The sequence below is a fragment of the Ambystoma mexicanum genome, chromosome 9 (assembly GCF_040938575.1).
Source record: "Ambystoma mexicanum isolate Mex_15411 chromosome 9, UKY_AmexF1_1, whole genome shotgun sequence".
NCBI classification, from domain to species: domain Eukaryota; kingdom Metazoa; phylum Chordata; class Amphibia; order Caudata; family Ambystomatidae; genus Ambystoma; species Ambystoma mexicanum.
In genome coordinates this window covers 1,516,195,716-1,516,221,844 of record NC_090931.1, presented here as the reverse complement: position 1 = coordinate 1,516,221,844, position 26,129 = coordinate 1,516,195,716, and positions in this window count along the sequence as shown.

Here is a 26,129-nt window from a genome sequence, read left to right as displayed (position 1 = left end):
CCCTACCACTGACTGCGTAGGAGGTGAATGCCACCAAAATTATATTCATTGGCAGGCATGCCAAACATCATTGTTGTCCTCGACTGCACCCATGAGGAGCTGGTAGTCCGGCATGCTGTGAAGGTGGTGTAACGCAACCGGAAGCTATACCACTCCCTCAATGTCCAGATGGTGTGTGATGCAAGCAAGATAATCACACATTGCTGTGCTAGATTCCCTGCATCCACACATGATGCAATGGTGCTGCGGAACTCCACGCTTCCCTGCTACATGGAATGACACGCTGCACAACGTCCCTGGCTGCTGGCTAAGTCTGGCCACAGGGCAATGGGGGGAGTTGTGGGGGGGACCACAGGCATATGCAACTTGTCAGCTGTCTGGGCCATGGGGGGGTTGTTGGTTTCAACAGAATGCATGAGACTGACAAAGGATGCAGATGTGCCATGGCTGCACAGCAATGTGTAAATGTCAGCAACAAACACAGCACCCACCCCTGCACATGCACATGGTACGTCATCAGACCGGAGCCACAGGTACCACAGTGCACCATTCTGCCGTCACAAAGCAGAATTCACATGAGCGCCACAAAGCACATCCCTACAGGCGGACCATACCTACCACCAATTCAATTGTGCCATGGTCACATGGGTGAAGGTGTGGACGGACATGAGCATGGCATCATCAAGTAGTCGTGAGCATGATGGCCAAACCTACATGTATCATTTTGGACATCAGGGAAATGCATCATACAATGCTCTACATGCATTCTGATTCTTCGTCTGACACACACCCATCCCATGTGACTACATCATGGACCTTCTGACCTCATCTGTGTGAGTGCTGTATGGGATGCAAGGCCCCTAAGTTGTGAACGATACCCATGCTCCTCCACCATGGATCGACACCAAGTACACCAACCTGATTTTTACTCAGATGAAATGGCAATAGCTGGCAGTGAAAATCACTTGCATTTGACCATGTACAGCCCGTGCACACAAGGAATGCCAATAAAACTCACAGTCAATATTTCTTTAGCTCCCATGCAGGTGATGCCGGGTATCCCCTGAAGCAGTGGCTCCTCACCCCTGTCAGGCATCCACTCAACAGGCACGAAGAGGACTACAAGCGTGCACATGCAAGCACTCGTGTGATGATTGAGCAGGCTTGTTGAAGGCACGGTTTCGCTGCCTTAGCAGGTCGGGTGGGGCACTCATTTACAGCCGGAGAAGGTGGGCAAGATTGTATTGGTATGTGCCATGCTGCACAACATCTGCATCCGGCGCAACGTACCCCTGCTCCCTGACATGGACCAAATTCCCCCGGATGATGAGGAGGATGATGGTGAAGATGCTGCACATCAGCCACGTCACAATGTGCATGAAGGACGTGCTGTGCGACAATCTTTGATTGCACAATATTTCTGGACTGGGTTACACAAGGTGCTGGGAACGGGGGCACTGTGCACTGGGAAAAGGGGACACTGGGTACTTATGAAAAATACATTGACACACACTCAAGAAGCAATGTCCAGTCATGTGTTTTTCATAAGCACACCAGGTGTATTAATGCAAAGACAACTATGTACATGAATCAACGTATACCTCCACCTGCGACATACTACAAACTACCCACCCAAATGGCCCAACACCACCACACACCCACACCCCCACCCCCACCCCCTGCTCCCATCCCCCATGGCCCAACACTCCCACACACCCATGCCCCCCACCCCATCACCCATGGCCCAACACCCCCACACACCCACGCCCCCAACTCCCATGGCCCAACACCCCCGACCCCCCACCCCGCATGGCCTAACACCCCCACACAACCATGCCCCCCTGCACCCAATTAGAGTTATACTGGACTCCATCCTAATAAGTCCAGGAGCTCTCTCGTGTCATCCTGACCTAATCATGAATAACACTCAGCAGTTTCCTAGGATGCTTCCCGAGACTGTTTTCATATGTCATGTTCATGAATTCCTAGAAAGAGTTTGTCAAGAAACTCTTTCCTGTGATGAGTGGCAACATATCCACATGACTATCCCTTGGGCTTAACCATCAAAGAAGGACGACTCTTCAAAAGTGCCACGTGTACCTACCCTCCAAGACCTTAGGGGATTCTGTGATGTTTCTCTGGCATGATACCATCTTTTCTGGACACCATGGATTCAAGGTCACTTTGCGGAAGCTCAAAAGGCACTTTTGGTGGCCTAAGATGTCTACAGATGTCAAATCATACCTATGAAGTTGAACCATCTGTGCTCAAGCAAATATGATACTCAACAATCATCTGGTCTGCTGTTACAACCCAAAGTTCTTTTTTGGCCTTGGCAAGTTATAGCCACTGATTTCATTGGGGAGCTACCACCATCTAAGGGATGTACCACCATCATGGTAACCACTGACCGCCACACACCCATGGCTTACTTCACTGCGCTAGTCAAACTACTCACAGCTTCTGAAATGCCAAACGTTTCTCTTTCTGAAATATTTCATCTACTTGGTTTGTCATATACAATATTGTCAGATTGGGTACTTAGTACACATCTCGTTTCTGGTCTCACCTTTGCCAACTACTCAGTGTTCAAAGAGCTCTGTCCTCTGGATCTCATCCTCAGAGAAATGGAATAACCGAAAGGGCCAACCAAACCATAGAACAATTTGCAATATTTTTTTCCACAAGTTCAGGACGATTCGGTGACTCTTTTTTCTGTAGCCGAGTTTGCCTATAATAACTCAGATCCCTTATCCTTGGACACACGTCACTTCTTCTTCAACTATGGTTTTGACCCTTCCAGTTTGCCTACAAATGCTGCTGGAGTAATTCCTGTACCCTCCATGGATGCCTGGATTAGCGATCTACAAACCACTCATAGGAATGTGAAGGAACATCTGTTGAAGGCCAGAGAAGCCACAAAAAGGTTTGCATACCATAAGCAACGTCCATCTAGCATATATGCCATAGGTGATGAAGTCTGACTATCCTCCAAATACCTTCCTAGACATTTGCAACCTAATAAACTGTCACCACAGTTTTACAGCCCCTTTCCTATAATCAAAGCTATAAACCCGGTGGCATTTTGTCTAAGGTTACCTGTTTCCTGGAAACGCATCCATCCTGTGTTCCACACTTCTCTTCTGAAGCCTTTTCATTCATCAACCAGAAAGGCTGTGATTCCTCCACCAGTCATAACTGATAACTAACAACTAGAATATGAAGTAACAAAGATATGTGACTCAAGGTATCGGAGGGGACGACTGCAATACCATGGAGATTGGAAAGGTTACCACCTAGTGAACGTTCTTGGGAACCTGTTGCCAATGTCCATGCTCCTTACCATGTCCGCCATTTTCATCTTCTCCATCCAGGCAAAACTGGTGGTCAAAGCCTCTGTGGCCTGCCTGGAGGTTCCGTACGCGATTCACGGTGGCCATTTTTTCCACCAATATGGCCGCTGCTAATGTTCCCGACCAGCAATGAACGCGGTTTGTTTGTTTGTTTATTTCTTTGGTAATGCACACTGAACCCTTAGGTAACTGGGCACAGCAGAGACAAGTATACTTGAAGCTTAGTCACAACAGATACAATCAATACAACATGGACATAGACCTTAGTTACTACATGCAGGTTACAGTGATACAGTGGTACTATAGGTCACAAAGGGAGGTTACATAGTGCAGAGGGGTTGATGACTTGGTTACAATAGATACAAAATTGCAGTAAAGCCATAGGCCAGGGTTACCACATGAAAGTTACAGTGAAACAGTGGTACTAAAGGTTGATTAGGAATTGACAATAAAACAGAGCTAGGGTATCCCTAAGTCGGGAAGAGGTCTGGGCCGGAATAGAGTCAGGTGTTAGTGGTCATTTATTCATAGCCAGTTTAGCATATTACGGCTGAATTTTAGGTAGGGTTGTTCAGTTCTCAGAGCTGGTGGGAGTGCATTCCAAGATATGGCTGCTTTGACCGGAAGCTGGAAACGCCTGCTTTGGTTCGTTTGAATCTAGGGAACTCTACTAGGTCGGCATTGGCTGATCTAGTAGGACGTGTTGAAGTTCTCCTATTTATTCTTTCTGTAAGATATGGGGGTGCTATGTTATTCAGACACTTGGATATAAGTGATACTGTTTTGAGAAGAATCCTGTTTAATTTTAGCCAGCGGACATCTCTTCTGAAATTGGAGATGCGCTCTCTATTGGGAATGTTCAGGGCTGCTCTTAGGGCATTATTTTGTAACCTTTCAATTTTGTCTAGGATGTATTTATTGGCACCTAGGCACAGGGCGTTGCAGTAGTCCAATTTGGACATTATTAGTGCATTGGCGAGAGTGATGCAGCTGGTTTCACAGAGGAAAGGTCTACAGGCTCTAATAAGTTTACAGGTATAGGCGGTCGAGGATGCTAGGGAGTTGACTTGATTCTTGAGTGTTAAGGTAGCGTCAAGGTAGAAACCTAGGGTTTTTACTACGGCCATCACCTTAATTGTGTTACCGTCAATGTTGAAAGAGGTGTAGCTGGAGCAGAGTTTTTTTAAGTTCGCCTCTGAGCCCAGGATCAGTATCTCGGTTTTCTCGTCGTTCAGGCAGAGGCCATGGGATGCCATCCATGCCTGAATGAGGAGGTATATCTTGTTTACCAAGGCCATATCCTCAACAAAATTGCCCGATAGGGGAATGAGGATGTGGGTGTCATCTGCATAGTTTGTGTAGGTGACACACAATCTGTCCAATCTGTCGAAGAGGGGCTTGGTAAAGATGTTATACATGGTAGTTGAGACACAGGATCCCTGTGGCACGTCGCAGGAAATTTGGATTGGGTCTGCAGAGGCTGAGGGGGAGAAGACTCTCATCGTGCGGTTTGCTAGGAAGGACTGGACACAGGTTACGGCATCACTTGAGAAATGGGCAGCCGACTCAAGGTGTTTGCATAATACTGCATGATCCACCAGGTCGAAAGCCACCAAAGACTGTCTAGACATTCTCTGACAGCGTTCATATGTGTCTGGTTCACTATGGAGCTTCACATCTCAACGCGCGGCTTGTACCTGCCTTAACTTCATTCTGGATAGTACTCCCTTGCTCAGCGTGCTCCTTGCCTATCCTTGCTTCCCTTCCTATGTTCTTCCTGGAACTTAATGCTTCCTTCTGTTGCGCTCTGCACTCCGTGATGGTCCCTCCTTACTGGCCTGCTCCCTCCAGTCTCCTGTCCTGATTCCTCTTGTCTCCTTGCCTGTTCCTTGTTGCTTCCTGGATAATCCTGCTGCTGCCTCCTGGACTTACCTTCTCTGGCATACCCACAGACCAACTACAGGTTTTTCCCTTTTTGAGTTTTTATTTTTTTTCTGTCTACTGGGTTGTCTCCCCGGGGTCAGTCTGCTTGGTGGTTTGTCTACTATGCAGGGTGGCGTCAGGAGAGGCTTGCCCCTTTATACATGAAACCCGGACCAGGAGGAAAAGCACCAAGACTAAAGCAGCTAAGAAAACCCCGCAAAATATACCACAGGTGAGCCCTATTAAAAAATCTCAGAGACCTATCAACTTGTTCAACACCAATAAAACCACACTGGAGTCAAAACGTTTGTGTAGATACCAATACATCTAAATAATCAGCACAAGGTCTCGGGGTTCAAACTAGCAGCCAATGTAAGCGTGTTCATCCCCCAATCTCATTAAAAGTGCCTCGGTTTAATCACCCATTCCAAGTAATTTTGAAAACTTAATTGCACTTTTTTACAAGAGGTGAAATGTAACTTTTGATTTTACACCCTCTGCGATTTCTCTTTCCTGATCTCTCACCTCCAGAAACCCACAGCTTTGTCAGCTCCTTTTAAATGTATGCAAGCCAGGCACAACCTGAGCAGGTGTCAGAAAGCAGAACACCTCAAACTAACAAATGTGGTAATGCCAAGTTTGCATTTTGCCACAAGCAAATCCAATAGATTAAAACATGCTATACAACCTAAACCTCCATGTAGCTTAGGCCTGTTTCTCAGTGTTACTGATAGGCCGTAAAACTCTGAGGAGGTCCCATTGTCATGTGTAGGAACTCTATTGTGACTTAGCTCATGGGTGCAGTGTGCAGAATGTCATCATGTCACTTGGAGTGTTGGTGGGGGACTGTCGATGGGTTCCATAAGTGGCAGTTAGATCTAGAGACTGGCTGGACTGGATGTCCCATGGTCCGTATTCTTATATCTTTCTAACTGGTTTGGAAGAAACATACTCATCAACTTACCTGATGTCTCTGGCATAGTATGTAGCAGGAAGAACCCCTGATATTTTCAAACTCATTTTCTTTAATCTGCAATGATAGGTGCCGAAAGTAGCCCCAAAGCGCAGAACCATCGGTCGCTACTGTTCAATGTTTGGCCCAATAAAGGCAATTGGCACAATCCGCCGGCACACCATCTAAACTCTTCCAAAATCTAAGAAAGGCCCCCTTCACCTGGGTCATCGTTGTGGCCTGGTTTCTAATGTGTGCAAGCCATGTTAAATCCTGGCTGATGCATCATCCATTTGAGTTTTTCCTCTATTACCACTACCAGATGCAAGAAGCCTCTGGACCTACCCACACACATTATCTCTGATTTCATTACATTTACTTTTACAGCTCTCTCAGCAAGCCTCTGGACCTACCCATACACACGTTACCTCTGATTTCATTACATTTAGCGTTAGATCAGTCTCAGGAGGCCTGTGGACCTACCCACACACGTTACCTCGGTTTTCATTACATTTAGCTTTAGATCACTCTCAGGAGGCCTCTGGATTTACCCACACACGTTACCTCTGATTTCATTACATTTAGCGTTAGATCAGTCTCAGGAGGCCTGTGGACCTACCCACACACGTTACCTCTGATTTCATTACATTTAGCTTTAGATCACTCTCGGGAGGCCGCTGGACATACCCACACACGTTACCTCTGATTTCATTACATTTAGCTTTAGATCACTCTCAGGAGGCCTCTGGATTTACCCACACACGTTACCTCTGATTTCATTACATTTAGCTTTAGATCACTCTCGGGAGGCCTCTGGACTTAACCACACACGTTACCTCTAATTTCATTACATTTAGCTTTAGATCACTCTTCGTAACCCTTACTAGGGGTGTGTATCCTTACAATTAGGACCACATCATCTGCATAAACAAATGCACAGATGTTTTGCCCCTGTGTTTTAGTGTATCAGTTGTCAACATCCTTAAATCTTCAAAACGTGAATTAACATATAAATGTAAAAGTAATGGGGCCATCATGCAACTCTGCTTACGCATTCACTGATGCAAATTGAGGAGTAAACTCACACCTGCGGCCATTATGAACTCTGGCTGATAAACCATTAGCAATGATATTTGTGATGTCATCTTTGATGTCCTGGGTGTTAGTCTTAGCAGTGCACACTGGTGGCGCGAGTTATGGTTGCTTAGTTTACCATAACTGGCGAATTTCAGGGGTTTTTCGATTTTACTTGTAACCATAACGTCCCTTTAACAAAGTTTTTTCAGTGAATTTCATAGGTTTTTATTAGTGCACCTTAACCATAACGTCCCTTTAACAAAGTTTTTTCATTGAATGTCATAGGTTTTAATTAGTGCAACTTAACCATAACCTCCTGTTAACAAAGTCTTTTCACTGAATTTCATAGGTTTTTATTAGTCCAACTTAACCATAACGCCCCTTTAACAACATATTTTCTGTGAATTTCATGGTTTTTTACCAGTGCATGCGATTTTCATACAACTTACTAATATCATACTTACCAAATATAACAATATTTGTGTCTAATTTACAAAGTGTCACCTTAAAACTCTACCATTTCCCACTTTCTAGAATAATTTTTAACACTTTTATACACTTTTTGCAACTATTTCAACTAGTTTTGCATCCGTAGACGTCTACGAACATTTGACTTCATTGTGGACCTTCCGGACAGTGCCACATGACAATACGCTGGCGCGCGGCATGATGACGTGTCCGAGAACCCATCTGCACTTCACAATAAGATCTGTCCTTCGCGGACAGTTCGGAACTGCATTTTCTACTGATCTAGGAACTTTCAACTTAAAAACTTCCCCTGCACACCTCCTACCCCTTTTCGTACTCATTATCCATTACCAATCTAGTACACAATATATACTTGGAAGGATTTTATCAAAACTGCTACTTATCTTAAAAAGGGCATCAGTTATTGCCATTCTCGTCCTCAAGAGCCACACCACCACCAGCTTGAAGACCTTCACAACAAAAAAAGCGCAGTACATTCAAAGTCAATGAAGAGGATGAAGAAGATGAGGTAGAGGAAGGGCCTACCTCAAGCACCAAGATGGAATCATGGGTGGGCCAGTTCTTTGCTACTGTTATCAAGAAGATGAGAAAGGGCCTACCTCAAGCACCAAGATCGAATCATGGGTGGGCCAGTTCTTTGCTACTGTTATCAAGAAGATGAGAAAGGGCCTACCTCAAGCACCAAGATCGAATCATGGGTGGGCCAGTTCTTTGCTGCTGTTATCAAAAAGATGAGGAAGGGCCTACCTCTAGCACCAAGATCGAATCATGGGTGTGCCAGTTCTTTGCTACTGTTGGGAGTGTATCAAAGGCTAAAGCTACCATAGTGAAATGCACTACTCAGTCGCAGACTACCTGGACAGTACACCTAAGGGACCACCTCCATGCGACGCCACACCAAATCCAATGACCGCAATGCTCTCAGAAAGGTTGTTCCTTTCTCAGTAATTAGTAAGCTGTCTTCCTCCACCTCATCTTCTTTAACAAATACTGTAACCACACAGCCAGATATCTGCGGGCATTGGTGTGTTACAAATAAATAAATAAATAAATAAATAAATAAGGAGGGCTACGGACCATTATCGTCCATTGCAGCCCCTGAAATGGGGGATGAAGGACATTAGCACCCCTGGTTCCCAAAGCGGGAACCCAGGGTGCTAAAACATAGATTTTTCTTCCTACAGCGGGACGTCTATGGCGTCCCGCTGTAGGAAGGAAAATCCTTTTCCAAGACAGCCAACATGGAAAGAGAAGGCGGGGCTCCATACAAAGCCCCGCTTCCATTGCCATGGCAGCCTGCAAAACCATATGAACATATTACCACAAGCATTTTTTTTCCCTTTCAAACCTATCCTACCTTCGAATAACTTTACCACATAGCCGGTCCCAGGTCGACATAGCCACTGTAACACCATTTTTCGTCCCTGACCTTATTCCATGACCCAGACAATCTGGCTACTGCCCACTGCCACAGGCTATACCTCAGTCACCAAACATATATGACTATTTTTTGTACCTACATTATTACACTTGACAAAAAATAAAACACAGGCACATTTGCAAAACCATGCTATAATGTCCTTGCCAATGCTCCTCATGAGTTTGCTCGAAATCTGCCCATTTTTTATTTTTTTAAAAGTATCAAAATGTATGTGCATACAATAGTCATATAACTTAGCGCCCACTTGGCAAATTCCATTCAGTCTTTGCACAAACATTGAAGGTTGGGTCTATAATCTTTCTCAAAACTTTTGTCCACATTCGTCAAATAGCAACAAAGTTATAAGCCATCTAAAAATTTTGAGACCCCCCTCTAATTTTGCCTCCTCTTGAGAAAATCCCACCAAACTTTAGAAAACCATTTATATACAAAACAAATTCGTTTTGCCAAATGTTGTGCAGATTCGCCAAATGACACATTTATAAGACCTTACAATATTTTGGGACCCCCCCTCTAATTTAGCCTGCTCTTGACAGAATCCCACAAAACTTTGCAAAACCATTAAGGATTAGTCCTAGAATAAAATTGCAAAATTACATGCAGTTTCACTGAGTGGCGCAAAAGTTATACGCCATCCAAAAACTGCATTTCCGTAACCCTGTAATGCAGAAATGGGTACAGATGTCCTAGGACATCTGAAATGTCCGCGAACACCACAGGACTGCCCCAGGACATCTGGAGTGTTCACAGACTTACGGGGGGTGAAACAACCCATTTTTTGGCTTCTTATGGCCAAATCCAATCCAATCCTCACCTCCCCCACACAACCCCAGAGATTGTTTGTTGAGTTTGACAAGTGAAATGCTGCTTTTTTAAATGTTTTCACTGCGCTGTCCGCGGACCCCAAAAAAGTCAGCGTATCCAAGATGGCGGGCGTTTCAGGAAAACCGACGCATTTCACGTTTCCCACCAGCCAATCAGCGAGCATGTCCTGATGTCCGCGGACCATGCAAAAGTCAGTGCATTTCTGGCCAATCAGAGGAAGTGAGTCTGCGGAGCGGACATAGATATCACTAATTTGTTTGCCTCATGTTTTGGTTGTTTTTAAAAAAAAAAACTACTGGACAGATGTACACCAAATTAACAAAAGCAAGCTTTCGGGACCAAGCCATCGCTGCTGCCGCAAATTTGGTGGAAATCCATCCAGCGGTTTGGGCTGTAGGCGTGAGCAACGTTTTTTCCCATTATGTCAGAGGGAAAAAAAATTATGATGGGACCCACCCTATAACTTTGCCCCACCAAACTTTGCAAAACATTTTTTTTTGCAAACTTTGGTGAGGATTCATCCAGGGGGAGCAAAGTTATAAGCCACCAAAAAGTGCTCTTCCTATGGGTTTAGCAACTTAACCATAACCATACCTACATGGCCGCTAGGGCAGGCCATGTAACATCTTTATCAGGGCTTTGTGTACCCTACGGGTCCAATAGAAGTGGCTATTAATTTAGCCCTTTGAAGGCAAAACATACACACACATTTGTACCAGCTAGAGTGTAGAGCATGGTCCAGGGCCTAGATTGCAGAATGGGCTCACCCCAAGTTGCTCACCCCAAGTTTCATCACTTAAAATGTGGAATTCTGAGCAAATCATTTTTTCTCAATGTGCCCTTTCTGCAACAATAGGAAGAATAGTTCACAGAGTACACGATACATAAAAAGCTTGAGTCATTCACAGATCAGGAAACTACAGTGTTGCTCCATAGTATATCAAAATTCCAACTATTCGTATATTGCAGATGACAAAGATATTTGTCGCTTGGTTCACTCATCACAAACTAATTTAACGGTACATGATGATGCACTCACCTATGAAAGACTCATGCCTTTCCAGGCTACGACTTCAGTTTCTGTCCCTGATGCCGGGCCCCACACGTCTTCTAATCTTATAGAAAGTGCCCCACTAATCTTAGAACTGGCTTTCCTTTAGCTAGTGCACTGCAGACACATGAAAGATATGGCACTGTCCTGTTAATGTGATAACGAAACACAGCAAACACATTTAGGCAGGAGCAACTCAGGAGGGGAGTTAAAGTAACACGTCGCGGGAAGGGGGGAGGCTAACCTTAAACAACTTGAAAGAGTGCGGCGGCCCAGACAACACCCTCCCTTACCAGAATGTTTACAGGGTTGGACACAAAATTGTCACAGACAGGAGTGTGCATGGTGGTGTAATATCTGACCGACACGTTATGTAACGTGCCCCGGACATGACGTTTGTGAGTTAATGCATAAGGACAGACAGAGCCAGAGTTACCACTACCTACTAGTATGCATGGTTCTTCAGTACGGCCTATCCACACTGCTAAAGGTAGACGCAGAGTGAGGCTAACGATGTAAGGACTCAGTACTACCGATTGTTGTTGGCCAGCAAGTAAGATGATCCACGTCAGTGCTTTGTCATCAATTCCTGCCTCCTGCAGTCAGCATCGCTGGATACCCCGGTCAATATGTCGAAGGCTGCCAAAAGATCTAAAAGCAGCAGAACGACAATACTACCCCATCGATAATATACTTGAGATCGTCCAAGACTGACAGGAGGCTTGTTGTGAGTCAAGGAAGGTGGATGAATCTATACAACCTTAAGGGCTGTATAGATTCTGAATGGGAAGAAGTAGCACAATGCAGGATTTGAAACAGCCAGAAGTTGGAAGCTAGTTAGCTCCTGCTTGTAGCCTTGAGGAGTCTGGTCACCTTGACAGCAACATCTACCAGGAGCTACCTTTGCTCCCAGAACAAGCGTCCTATGGGACATAAACTCTGTGTTTTTGGGGATGGGTCTAGAAGTAACTTTAACCGTACTGGGTGATATTTATGGGCAGATTCATGGAATAAATGTGTGCCAAAAAGGGGAGCGCAAGTGGGAAAATCGCAGCGCAAATGTGAAAATCGCAGCGCACACGTGCCAAATCGTGGGTGGCACACGCGGTCGCACATATCATTAAACGGCGTGCGCTACATGCACAGGGAAAGTGCACATAGCGCAGTGCACACAACAAAAGTGGGCGTAACACGGGGCGTAACACGCGGAATGGGGAACAACGCGTGAAAATGTGGGCGTTACGGGGGAAGTACAGGAGGTAAATGCTTGCAACGCCCACACGCGTGCCAACAACACGTATTCATGTAATCGAACAGGGGAAAGGCGTGCGCCAAAAAATATGCGCTAATCCGGAAACACACACGCCAGCAGGAAGCAGGCGCAAGCGGACCCGCGCAGCATAAAAGTGCACGCAAACAACAAACAAGCTCAGACACTAAGATGAATATACCGTTCCTCGCAGCAGTGGTCGTGGGACACCGCAGGAGGAGGAAGACGATAGCCAGGCCCGCATTTTTTTTACCCAGGACCAGCCTTTTTGGGATGCCTGATGACCAGGTGTATGGAAGGTACAGGTTTCCACCACAAATAATCCTCGACCTGGTGAGTGAGTGGGAGGATGACCTCACATCACCCACCCTGTGCTCGCAAGCACTGAGCCCCTTGGAAAAGGTGCTCAATGTACTGCACTTCTTGGCTACTGATTCATTTCAGCGGACAAGTGCCATAGTGGGGGGGGGGTGTCACAGACCACGCAGTCACGCTGCCTACACCAGATGTTGGCCATCATGACTGCACGCCCCTCAGTCCGCAGGCACATATACATGCCCAAAACACGTGCAGAAAGGCAGGCCGTGGTCCAGGACTTTTACGGGGTGGCACACTTCCCCAAAGTGCTAGGTGCCATTGATTGCACCCATGTGGTTCTCCGTCCTCCCAGTGCCACTGAGTACATATATCGAAACCGCAAGCACTGGCATTCAATCAACGTGCAGGTAGTATGTGATGCCAAGAGAATAATCACTTCAATATATGCCAACTATCCAGGGTCAAGCCATGATAGTTTCATTTTCAGAATGTCACCCCTAAACCGGGACCTGGAAGCTGGGTGGCATGGCGACACATGGCTGATTTGTGAGTATAAATGCCTCTGCACATGCATGCATGTCAGATACTGAGTAATGTGACAACCCCACTAATGATAGCCATCATCACCTCCCCAGGGGACAGTGCAGACCCTCTAAGCACCTACATGATGATGCCAATTCGGAACCCCACCACACCACCCGAGGTAAGATACAACACAGCCCATATTGCAACCCAGGGCATAGTGGAGCGCATATTCTGAGTGCTGAAGTCACGCTTTCGCTCCCTTGACCGCTCTGGTGGGCAGCTGCTATACGCGCCCCTAGTAGTTTGCAGGATCATAGTGGCAGCATGTGTCCTGCACAACGTTGCAACCCGCCGGGGCGTGCCGGCGGACCTGGTGGTACCCCCACATCCCCAACCACATGCACGGCCGCTGCGCATGGGAGGTGAAAGGGCACGTGGTGAGGCAGCCCGTACCCAGCTTGTGGCAAATTACTTCAACTAAAATCCCACCCCTGTGGAGTACACACAGGCCTGGCACATACCAGCTGACAATCAATGATGATGACAAAAAGGACAGTCAACTGTCACAACCATACCAGCCTGAGATTGTTCACCGAGAAGTGTTACATTGTGTGCATCCCTACCTACTTAAAGACACCCAATGCTGTGTCACAAAAAGACACACATTCATGCAGCATGAATGACTACCCCCTTGCAAAATACCACATCAAAATAGTGCCATGTCCCCCAACCCTTCCCCATCTCAGCTACCCATTACACCATGGCATAGCATGCAATGTGAAAGCAACTAAATGAATGCACAACACATGACACAAGTGTCACAAAGTGCACTGTCCCTAATGTAAACAAGCAACAGACAATATGCTCTCAGTAATCAATAAGAAACAGCACACATGAACAAATACTTACCAGCAACACAAAACATCAGTACAGGATGAAACTGTGGCAATATATGACAGCAAAAAATGTAAGTAGTGCAAGTCTCACAACATGACTAAGGCAGCACATCGACCCCTTCCAGCTGCAGAGTGTTGCTGTCAGGCAAATGTCTCGGTGTACTGCATACAACATGAACTGCATCTGCAAAGGAGACAGCCTTGTGAAGACATGAAGAACCTACATGTATATAAGGAGAAAGACATGGATGCACAAGCACATATCAATACACCATGCAGTGTAGAAACCAACAGCAATCCCCACTAGGGATGTACACACAGCTTTGACTACAGACATCCGACACAACTCATGGGAGCCCAATGTCACTGTGTAAGTTACTGTCACTTGGTCACACCCTTTGCAAGCCCGTGTGTCAGGAAACCAAGCATCTAACCCAAAGACAGGAAAAGCCTGCATGTGCCCAGCTGGAATACACAGTGGATGCCCACGGGAGCCACACAAAGCAACACACTGTAAAAAAAAAAAAAAAATTAAAAAAAAAGGCCATGTGTGGCCTGGGGGTAGGGGGAGGCCACCCAGGAGGGACGAAGTACAGGGTGCATCCCAACACCCACATGCATGGATGTTGAGAAAAAAAAAACTCCATGCACGGCTACGCTTCAGTGGGAGAAACTGCCGTCGCTGTCATCACCCTCTGCTGCTACATCAGGAGATGGCCGTGATATGGGGGGCAGCCCACGCAAAGCCCTGGTATGGTCCTCCAAGGCAGCAAGCATGTGGGTCTGGAAGGTTTGGTTCTGCAGGATGATGGTATGAAGATCCCCATGCAGCACCTCACGGGTAGCATGCATTTCTGCCTGCATGGACTCGCGTGATGCCCGGATCTCCTGACGGGTTGCCTGGAGCTCAGCTGAGAGTGAACGTGTGAGCTGCTCCAGCTGCTGTTCTGACCTAAAATTCTGGGAAACCTCAAGTTCACCCAGAGTATCTCTGAGGGACCTGTGTTCCAACCTCAGGGCTTCCCTGTGGGCCTGTGACTCTACAGATATGGCTGTGCACAGAGTCTCCAGTGCAGCCCGTCGGTCCCTGTTGGACGGCAACATGTCCTCCCTGTGTGAGTGGCAAATGGAGTCTGTTGCCTGCTGCTGGAGCTCCATCTGCCTTTCAAGGGGGAGAATGGAAGTGGCCACCCTATCCATTGCCTGAGCCATCATTTCACACGATGCCCCCTGTTGTGCTGCTATACTGAAATGGAGTTCTCCCACACAGTATTGCCTGGTGGCACACAGCCACCGCTTTGGCGGGCACCACACCTGTTTGGGGCAAGGAAATCTGCACCTTGCTGTGCTGGCACTGCCTGAGGCTTCAGGACTGCATTCCTCCTTTGATCTGCTGGCCCAGGAACAGGAGCAAATATTGTGGAGTGTGACCCTCATCTGTAACCGCCACATGCCGACTTTCCAACACTGAAATCCCCATAGAGGGGTCTACCCCCGGTGCAGGTGGGTTGGACAGAACAGCATCCCTGCCAGAAACACTCACCTGCGATGGCACATATGTCTCACTGGGCCTCATTACGACCCAGGCGGTAAAGGGTTTACGCCAGCGTAAACAGCGCTGACCCTTACCGCCTGAGTACGAGGTCCCTTAGCGCCATGGTGGATTTAACACCTGCTTTTAGCAGGTGTTAAAATCCATGGCGCTAAGGGACCATGGAGTTAATTACGCCACCGTAATTTACGGTGGCGTAATTAACGCCTTCCCCACTCCCATTATGCCCTATGGGGCAAAAATGGGAATGGGGAAGGGTAAATGGGGATTGGGGACTTACCGCCCCGCCAAGGTCGGAATGGGGCGGTAAGTCCGCCAACCACCATGGCGTAAACAAGTCACGGCCCAGGCAGTAACTTACCGCCTGGGTCGTAATGAGGCCCCCTGTCTGATTCAGCACCTGATTCATAGAGGTCTGCAGAGGTGTACCCGGAGACACCCATGGACAGTATGGTCTGCAGGAGGATTGGGTTTTCACCCACCACCACCCCACATCCTCCACTGGTGCCCGGTTGTGGCTGTGATTCCTCCTGGGTCTGCACCATCTCTTCCTCCTCAACAGCATCCAATGCCTCATCACCTGCAAAAACATGAAAGACAACAAATGGAAACAGGCATGAGCACCATAGCACACACATAGGCCTGACGAGGCAGAGATCCATGACACAAATTGCACATGTCCCATATGACTATAACCCTGGCATGCATGCACTGTCAATGAGTTGGAAGGGGAGGCAAAAAGAAGACACTGAGGACTCCAAGATGGAAAAGCAACACAAGTGCAGCATGCTGGATAGCACTGGCATCACACATTAGCCTGTGAGTGGCATGTCCAATACACATACATGACACATGCCATCAACAGATGGCACGTAGCATAGCCATGGTACATTTGACAAGTACAGCCATATGGTAGGAAATCAGTACTGTCACCCATCCATGTGAGATGGACATAAAGAGATAAAACATGCAAAATAGTGTGAGAAAACACGCATGTGCCACACGCTGCAATAGATCCAGTGTTCACTGATATAGTGATGGCAGGCAGATGAATACATCAATGGTTGGTCACTTCAACATGACAGAAGACAACAGTCATGTTCAACATTCAAACAGGGCCCAAAAATGATTGTGTGCAGCCCATTACTCAATCAGCCTGAATGGTTAAATCATTCCCATAACAAGGTAATAAATGTGGGCCATTGTTGGGTGTAATCTATGACAGAAGTATGTCACATTTGTGGCAGTAAGTAAAAAAAATGTGTCCTAAAAATGGCAAGGATTGAAACAATCAGGCTGAATGAAGAGGAAAACATTTTGAACAATGTAGTTGCAAGATGACAGTTGAAGGGCAACTGAAGTGATCTGGTGCAATTTGGCAACTGTGGTCAGAAGGGATACTGTCACACCCAAACCCAAGTCCGGGGAATGGTTTGGAGGGAGCACATGGGTGACCCATACCAGTCATGACTACACAGCCTCACCTGGCACTCAATCAAAACACATCACCCAAGCAACATACACATGGATTGCACACACATGCATGGCCACTCACCGGACAATGCTTCAAGATCTTGTAGGTCTCCCACGCCTTGGATCTGTTCCTCTGTGATGAAGCCTCCAGTGACAGACTCATGTTCAGTGAGCTGGTCGTCCTCTGGTGGAGACCCACCGCCAGTCACCAGAGTAGAGGCATGATTGGAAACCAGCTTGTTCTTTGCTCTGCGTTTCAGGTCATTCCACCGCTTATAGCAATCATCAGCTGTGCGCCTCACAAATCCAAGGGCATTAATGTGGCCCGCGATGGTCTGCCAGTGGGCCGTACGTTGAGCAGGCGTAGTCTTGCACCCTGCAGTCACCACCATTTCGCGGCTATGTGCCAACACATAGGCCACAAGTGCATCTAGTTCGGCGTCATTGAAGCTAGGCTTCCTTGACGTGCCGGAGTGTGTAGCCGTGTCTGGGGTCCCAGCCTGTAGTGCAAGAGCACCCTTCTTCTTCTTGGAAGGTGGTGTGGATCCTGAGTGGCTTACGCTGCTCTGGCTGGTAGGGGCAGAAGCGCAGGTGGACTGGGTACTTGAAGTTTCCAAAGGCACAATGACCAAAGGTCTCACTGCAGGCATTGGCTGCAGGGTGATGTTGGCAGGACCAACCTCGGTGTGATGGACTTGGACCAACACTGTCCCGGCTGGGAGACTCAGAGCTGGGGTGGATTGAGCTGCAGCTGCCGCTGCAGCCTCCTCACCCTGGCTACTTGGGGCAGCAGATGACATTGCTGCCCCAGATCCATGTGGCCTGGTGACAGCAACTTTCACCGCCACACGTGGCTTAGACTTGGTGACACAGAAGTCAGCCTGGGAGTCATCCTGTGCCGGTTCAGTTGACAATATGGGTCGGTTTAACAAGGGCTGAGCTGGGATGGTGTCAGCTACATTTCCCACAAACATTGGGGGGGTGGGGGCATAGGTGTCCCCGATTGGTCCTCCACACACTGGCCTCTTGGGCCACCCTGCATATCCTGGCCACGTCCCCTACCGCGCCCACCTTTTGGAGGCCGGCCACCTTTGCCTCCCTTACTGCTTGGTCGCCTCCCAACCATGGCACTGATGTTGTTATGCGAATGGGAGTTGCAGTAAACAATTGTCCTGGGCAATTGGGGTGAAAGGGGTAGGGTACTAGATGGAATTCGTACCCTGGTGCTCTAGCAAGGCTGTCTGTGACCCCTGGGGGAAGATGACGGGTCACGCAATGCACAGGCGCCCTGAAAACAAAATGAAACGTGCACGCAACCCCTGGTAGACCACGTGCATGGAAAAATGAACCTGCACTACGCTGTGGCACCCAGGAACACAAAAATAAGCCTACGCATTATACACACAGCCTACAATGACCTCTGAAGGGGTACGCGACACACAGGGGCAACCACAGTTGGAAAATACGTGCGCGACTCACTGTCTGCCTGGAAAAAGAACGTGAAAAAGACGCATGTTGGCAACACCCCCGCCAAAAGAAGAATTGAACGCTGTCTGAGTAAACAGGGAGTACGAACTGGAACCGTTGTGAAGTAATCCCGTGTGAACCAACAAGAAGTACAAGAATCACCCGCTCGCTCTCCACAAAAAGCACGCACAAGAAAATGGCATCCTACGCGTACCTTTTAAGCCAGCCCACACGTGCCACGTCACTTACGCGCGAACGCGCTAAGGGTCTTTCCTCCAATTACATGCAGTGACACCCGGACGTCCAGTTTTTTCACGTGTACAATGAACATGCACCCGTGTTGTGGGAAACGCCTGCGTAACGTGACAGACGCGCTTAGGTGCTAAGGGCCTTTCCTCGAATTACACGCTGACGTGCACTTTTTTCACATGCCAAATCACTCCGTATCAAGCTGGCCACGCGACAACACAAGGAAGACCACGCTCCTGCCCAAAGGCCATTTTCCTGCCCCCCAGAGCCCCAAGCACGCTCCCACCTGTCATCTGCTGCTGCCTGCATGCCTGCTGCCCACGTGCCCTGCTATTTGGTGCCTGCATGTCAGCCATCTGCAGGGGTCCAGTTGCTGTGTCCACCCCTGCTGGAACAGAAGACTCCCGACCGGGATACCATCGTTCCACAGCCTAGCCCCAAGACCCAGTTGCCCACCCACACCTGCCTCGGGGGTCGCCATGTCGGGGCAAACACCATCAGAGACCACTGGTGACCCCCAGCCAGAGAGGCAGAGGGCTACCAGCTTCACAAGGAAGTTGGTATCCTGGTGGATCAAGTTCTGGGGCATTATGATGCCCTCTTCACACCATTGCGCGCCGACAAGGAAGGACAGAAGAGGATCTGGGAGGATGTAGTGGTTGCCATCAACGCAGAGGGGGTGGCAACCCTTGACATCAAGCACGTCTGGAAGCGCTGGGAGGACTTCAGGTCCAGGAAGGCAGAGGATGCAGAGGGGTGCCGGGTCAGCCTGACCAACATCCAGATAAGGGCCCTGGAACGCATAAACCCAGCGCTCCATGCCCAGATCCTTCGGAGGCAGACCCGTCTGGAGTCGAGCGGTAAGTGCTCATGCATTGCTGTGTGAAACAGGGCATGTTGCAGTGTGCTGGTAGTCAGCTACTTGCCTGTATGTGTTACATAGGCCATGTATGGATGTGTGTGTGCAAGGACATCATGGTAATGCATCCGAGACCAGTAATGCGTGAAACACATGGATGGTGCATGTGTTCCAATGCAACATGGGGAGCTGCATGCAGAATGCACACATGAATGCATGCCTGTCTCTGTTCTTGGACATGGATGGGGGGTGGGAGATGGGTGCTGCTCTCATGTACATGTATGGTGTACATGTCTGTGTGTCTGAGAAGCATGTGTGTGACTTTGAAACGCCATGGATGCATGATACATGTCCGTGATGATGTGTTGATTCACTTATGCAGTCTAGTCACCCTTGTATCCACTGTGTCTGTGGTGTACGAGCCCTGATGCATGACCCTCCGTTGATGTCTGTGCATGGGATCAGTATGAGCCATGATGCATGTGAGTTTGACGCCAAACCTTTATGTCAATAGAGGCCCTTGTACATGGATGCTGATGTTGATTGCATGCGCCGTGCCTGTTTCTGCATGTGTGTTGCCTGCATTGACCCATGTGTTGTGGAGGGACAGGATGGAAGTGACGTTTGACAGTGCCAATCATGTGTTATTGCTTCCTGTCTAGGGGACTATTGTACAGTACCCTGGTGCTTGTGTTCTATGTCTCCCTCTACGCAGCATCGAGTGAAGAAGAGGGCGGAGACGGCGCTGTGGAGCTAAGCGGCAGGGATGCCTCCACCGGACAGCGATGCAAGGCCCAGCTACCCTCCCAGGAATTGCCATCATCCGGGAGCGAGAGCAATGGTGCCGCATCTGCCACTACGGCTGTAGCGGAAGGGCCGGGTGAGCCCCCACAGGGACTTGCAATGGTGGAAGACGGTGCAGAGACATCCAGGTTGGTGGTCTCCACAGAGGAGGAGGAGGCCGCTACTGAGCCGCACATGGGGCCTGGTGGGGGTAGTACCACTGGTGCAAGTGGTGCAGTCCAGGGCCAGGGGCAGGAGGCAGCACAGGTCACCGCGAAGGGGCATGTGCATGTCGCTGTCCCTGACCCTGTGACTGCACCACGATGCACCAGCAGGGATGCCCCGTCCCAGGCCCGTCCGCAGGTAGGGGGGAGGCCCATGTCATCTGGCACTCCACTACCTGCGGACAAGGAGTCCCATGACCGTATGGGGTCCGTCCTGATTGGTGTTGCGTTGCGCACGCGTGTCATTCGTGATGACGTGTGTGCTTCCTGGGGGGACCACGCAGGCCATCACGAAGAGCTGCGTGGCAACGTGGCACAGTTGGGAGGGGCCATGGTCTGAGGGTTCCTACATGTGTCGAGTACTCTGGCGGCCCTCTCCTCCTCTGTGGAGACTATGCGCCAGTCGTTCTCCCTGCCGTCTTCCGGCCCAGATTCCACCAGGGCCCCCTGTGGACCTGGCCCGACCAACACAGCCAGCTTGGTGGAGATCCCATCCCTGCCACAGTCGCGAGTCGGAGGTCCAGCAGGGGTGGACACCCCACCAACTGGAGACCAGCAGAGGGAGGATGTGCAGGCATCATCGGACAGGGAACATGGACAGCAGCAGCAACAGGCTCAAGGTGGGAGCGATGATGGCTCGGGGCCATCAACATGGGAGGGGCAGGCATCAGCCAGAGCGCAGGAGGACACTGGAATGGGAGTGTCTTCCGTGTGGCGGCGGTTGGGCCAGCGGATAGATGCAGAGCGGCAGCGGGCGGAAGAGGCGCGGCTCACCATGGTCAGGGCAGAGTTCTCCATGCGCTGGGCATTGAGGCGGGCTGAGTGCCTCGAGGCAACGCACAGGGAGTTGGAACAGGCCATGACTGTATTCCTGCGAGACCTCAGTTTTAGGGAGAATTCTCTGTTAAGGCTAATTTCCCAAACCTAGTGAGTCCCCCAGCAGCTTTGCTGGATTTTTTGGGGTTTATTTTTCTTCTCCTGCTAAGAGTGAGACTCTTTTTCTCCCACTCTTAGGCATGATTTGAGTATGTCCTCTGACTATGTATGTGTTTTATGGGCTATGCAGTCTTTTACTCCATAGGGCTTCATGTATTTTTGGTATGTGTGTTACACAGCACCCTCAGTGCAGTAACACAGGGGTGTCATAGTGACCCCCAAACATAGACTCCATACCCTGGGACTGACTACTGTCTCCCAGGGCATGTAAAGTCACCATTGGCTTTACTAGTCCAAAATTGTGAACAGAACCAGTACAAACCATCATATTGTGGAAGTACTGGTAAGGGGTAATTCGATTGCCCCTGGGTCTGTTTTCGAGGGGGCACTGTCCAGTCCCCCCTCGTCGAGTTTCTGGCTGGTGGCAGTGGTTACCACGCGAATATTTCTAATGGGATTTTTTCCATTGATTTTAAACGTACCATTTTTTGGTGCAATGTTAAAGATACCGCCGGTTTATTTATTTAATATTAATTCACTGTTCGGAACTCGGTTTTAAAATGGCGTTTGTGTTCGCCTCTGGAACTCTAATCCAAGTCGAGCCCTTTGTTCCACTTTTTGGCGGGCTTCTGCACAGAAGCCATCCAAAGTGGTGCCACTCTGTCTGGGTCTACAGGATGTGTGGGAGGGGAAATAGGCACCCTGGGCTGAGTTGCCTTGGCAATTCAAGATGCACTCTTTTGTGATTGGCCCAGTGGTGAGCCGCCCGGCTCATACTTAGCATGTTTGATTGACAGCTAGGCTGATGAATGGGGGTTTTTCTGCATGAAAGCAGGGCTTTGGGGACTTGGACTTCAGAAGTCGCCACAGGACCTAAAGAATATGAAGAGGGGAGAAGCTGAGCCATCTACAACGATGTAACCAGCTCAGCACTTCCCCAACGACAGAAGAGATCTTCTTCCAGAAGAGTCTTCTTCCCTTCGAACTGGTGGGCACAACCAGTTCACTTTTTTCGCCTTCCAGGACCTCTCGTGGTCGAATTGCCTGTGCCAAGCACCCCGGCAACCGGATAGCCATGTTCACCACTGACCGCGAATAATTGAGAACTTTCAGGCTGGTTTCTTCCCTGACAGTGCAACGATTTTCAGCTTTCCTCCACGTCGAGATCATCTCTTCCTCTAGACGAAGCCACGACTTGCACCCGCTGCCAGGAACAACTGCCCCCGCTGGAGCTTTCTCACCATTTTAATGTACTGTATCCCGCCTGGCCTCCCTTGCAACGGACTGTCCAAGGTGTCCCGTAAATCCTTGGCTTTCCAACCTGGGTTGGCCTCCAGGCCTGTTAACTAACTTTTCTGACCTGATCCAACTCCTTTTTGAACTTCCTACAACGACTTTTTAAAGTGCATTTCCACTGTGTGATCTTGGGCACATTCTGCCTTGCTCTCTCCAAGAGTGGGCCTGGCCTATGAACTTTTTGCTCTACAGTAGACTCTGCCTTTTCTGACTTGCTGTGGTCTTTTAAAAGTGTTGGTATTGTGTTATTTCCTTACTCTGCCTTTTCTCTCCCTTTTTGAACTGAATTATTGGAGTGCCATCTAAGGTTACGCGCTCACCTCTGTTTTGCAAATAAGTGGTGTCTTAACTTAGACTTGTCGAATAATTTAACTAGGGAGGTGTATATACTTATAGTGACTGTGTTTGAACTTGCTTGACATATTAGTGCCAGTGTATTTTACAAGTGTGTTTTTAAATAGATGATTATATACTTTTATACCAAAGCTCTGGTCAGTGTTTGCTTGTGCTACTGTATTTTTGTACCTAATGTGTATACTCTATATACTGCCTAACTCTTCTTGAGAGAAGTCTGACTGCTCAGCCACAGCTACCAGGTAAATCTGTGTGGTACATCTGTGTGGTACAGACTGCTACTAAGTGGGTTTACTGCCAACACCTGTAGTCTTAATCTTTTTGCAGTGCTCCCTAAGGGAACTGCACAGGATTCTGCCTAACACTCGGGGTCAGGGCAGAGGCCCGCCTCCAGGACATCGACATGGAGTTCGATGATGCCCTGGCCCAAGACATCACAGAGTGAGCCGTAGGACTTGCCCATCGCCATTGTATATAGTTAGTTAGTGTTAGGTTTCCTTTCTGTTTTTATTTATTTTGGGACACTTGGACAATGCCCCACGTTTTTGTATATAGTTGTTCATTAGGTAGTTTTTTTTTATAAGTTTCATTTCATTCGTTGGGCTCATGGACCCTGGATTGAATCGTTGTACATAGTTGAACTGTGGATTTATAAGAAAAAAATGATTTTTAATCACCATGGATCAATGGATTTTACAATTTACGTTTACTTTGGTTTTGCTTTGGTGGACGGAGAGTTTGGACTAACTTTCTTTTGGATTACTTTGGATTGAGACTTTGTTTCTTTTTTTCATTTTTGGACATGCATTTCTTTTCTTGTTTAAAATATTTTTAATGTTTTCATTCCATTACCTTCATTTTGTGCTAAATACATTTTGATTTATTACTTCCATGTGTGGTATTCTCTCATTGGTTTACTGCATGTCACAATGTGGGTTTACACAATCACTGGCACCCAATGTGTGTGTGTGTGACGGACATGTGTTGATGTACATAGTTGACTTTTGATTTGTGTCATGAAATAGGCCTTTCAGTGTGGGGTGGATGGAAACTTGATTGGGTCTCAAGACTGGGGTGGGGTGCAGTGGGATTTTGGTGGACATGAGGCCCATGAATGTGCATCTTTATGACATGTTGGGGGGACATGAGTCGGGGCCTGCTGGCAGGTGCCCGTCAATGCTGGATGGGTGGGGGTGCAGGGGGACATGAGTCGGGGCCTGCTGGCAGGTGCCCGTCAATGCTGGATGGGTGGGGGTGCAGTGGGTCATGTGTCGGTGCTCACTAGTGCATGGTGACATGTGGGCTGGCTTGGGGGCATGCCCAGGGTGAATGGGCTGCCTACGGGACATGACCAGGGGTGCAGGGTAGTCCACTGTGGTGTGGGCTGCCAACAGGGGCTGGGGAGGGGGTAGAGGGCACACCTGGGAGGACCCACACTGCCAATTCACTTGTGAAACTGCCCGCGCTCCCCACAGAATACACGTACCCCGCTCGCCCAAGGCCTATCGCGTGACACTTCCCGCGCACCCCAGAAATACACGTACCCCACTCGCACAGGGCCTTTCGCGTGTGATTCTCCACACGCACCCCTGAAATACACATACCCCGCTCGCACAAGGCCTTTCGTGTGTGATTCTCCCCGCGCACCCCACAGAATACCCGTACCCCGCTTGCCCAAGGCCTATCGTGTGTGACACTTCCCGCGCACCCCAGAAATACACGTACCCCGCTCGCACAGGGACTATCGCATGTGATGCTGCACGCACACCCCCGGAAATACACGTACCCCACTCGCACAGGGCCTTTCGCGTGTGATTCTCCACGCGCACCCCCGAAATACACATACCCCGCTTGCACAAGGCCTTTCGTGTGTGATTCTCCCCGCACACCCCTCAGAAAACACGCACCCCGCTCCCCAAGGCCTATTGTGTGTGACACTTCCCGCGTACCCCAGAAATACACGTACCCCGCTCGGCCAAGGCCTATCGCGTGTGAGACTCCCCGCGCACCCCAGTAATACATGTACCCCGCTCAGCCAAGGCCTATCGCGTGTGAAACTCCCTGCGCACCCCAGTAATACATGTACCTCACTCAGCCATGGCCTATCGTGTGTGATTCTCCCCGCGCACCCATCGAAATACACGTACCCCGGTCCCCAAGGCCTATCGCGTGTGATTCTCCATGCGCACCCCCGTAATACACGTATCCCACTCGCACAAGGCCTATCGCGTGTGATTCTCCACGCGCACCCCCCAAATACACGTGCCCCGCTCGCACAAGGCCTATCGCGTGTGACACTTCCCACGCACCCCAGTAATACACGTACCCCGCTCGCACAGGGCCTTTTGCGTGTGATTCTCCACGCGCACCCCCGAAATACACGTACCCCGCTCGCACAAGGCCTTTTCGTGTGTGATTCTCCCTTCTCCCTGCATACCTCTCAGAATACACGTACCCTGCTCCCCAAGGCCTATCGCGTGTGACACTTCCCGCGCACCCCAGTAATACACGTACCCCGCTCGCACAGGGCCTTTTGCGTGTGATTCTCCACGCGCACCCCCGAAATACACGTACCCCACTCGCACAAGCCTTTTGCGTGTGATTCTCCCTGCACACCTCTCAGAATACACATACCCTGCTCCCCAAGGCCTATCGCGTGTGAGACTCCCCACGCACCCCAGTAATACACGTACCCCGCTCGGCCAAGGCCTATCGCGTGTGAAACTCCCCATGCACCCCAGTAATACACGTACCCTGCTCGGCCAAGGCCTATCGCATGTGATTTTCCACGCGAACCCCCGAAATACATGTACCCC